Source organism: Penaeus monodon, chromosome 21, assembly GCF_015228065.2.
Source record: "Penaeus monodon isolate SGIC_2016 chromosome 21, NSTDA_Pmon_1, whole genome shotgun sequence".
Taxonomy (NCBI): domain Eukaryota; kingdom Metazoa; phylum Arthropoda; class Malacostraca; order Decapoda; family Penaeidae; genus Penaeus; species Penaeus monodon.
In genome coordinates this window covers 4,596,866-4,597,143 of record NC_051406.1, presented here as the reverse complement: position 1 = coordinate 4,597,143, position 278 = coordinate 4,596,866, and positions in this window count along the sequence as shown.

Genomic DNA, 278 nt, shown 5'->3' with positions numbered 1-278 from the left:
AAACACATGCCAAGATACATCTTGATTCTACCATACCTTTAGCAGTTGACAAAACAGGAGACAAACCAGTTCCAGGTGTTTCGGAACTTCCAATGAAACGCGGAGTGATGTTTCAAAGGCTTCCGAACGCGATGAAGTCTCAAAAGTGTGAGATGCAAGGGTTTCATTCTCCATGGTTTCGAATCGTGCAGGTGTTTCGTTAAGGCTTCCAGGTGCACAATGACTGCGACAATATATTATATGATTCAGTGTCAGCCACTGACTTTCATGTAGCGCAG